The sequence below is a fragment of the Sinocyclocheilus anshuiensis genome, unplaced genomic scaffold, assembly GCF_001515605.1.
Source record: "Sinocyclocheilus anshuiensis isolate Anshui unplaced genomic scaffold, SAMN03320099.WGS_v1.1 scaffold502, whole genome shotgun sequence".
NCBI classification, from domain to species: Eukaryota; Metazoa; Chordata; class Actinopteri; order Cypriniformes; family Cyprinidae; genus Sinocyclocheilus; species Sinocyclocheilus anshuiensis.
In genome coordinates this window covers 847630-847878 of record NW_015544194.1, presented here as the reverse complement: position 1 = coordinate 847878, position 249 = coordinate 847630, and positions in this window count along the sequence as shown.

Here is a 249-nt window from a genome sequence, read left to right as displayed (position 1 = left end):
AAAGCTCATGGACAGGTTATTGCTGACAGAATAGCACATTCGGTAAGGGAAACGCAAAAATTATCATGATATTATCTGTCATAAACGTTATCAACGCTGTCAAAAAACAGTAGCATTTAACACTAGTAGGCCTACACACCAAGGGCGTGTCTACGTGGTGGCACCGGCCCCCCCTGAAATTCGGCTGGCCACCGCAGGTGCCCCCCCCAGATGTCTTGCGATAGGCTTGTTTTTAGTACATTTCTAACT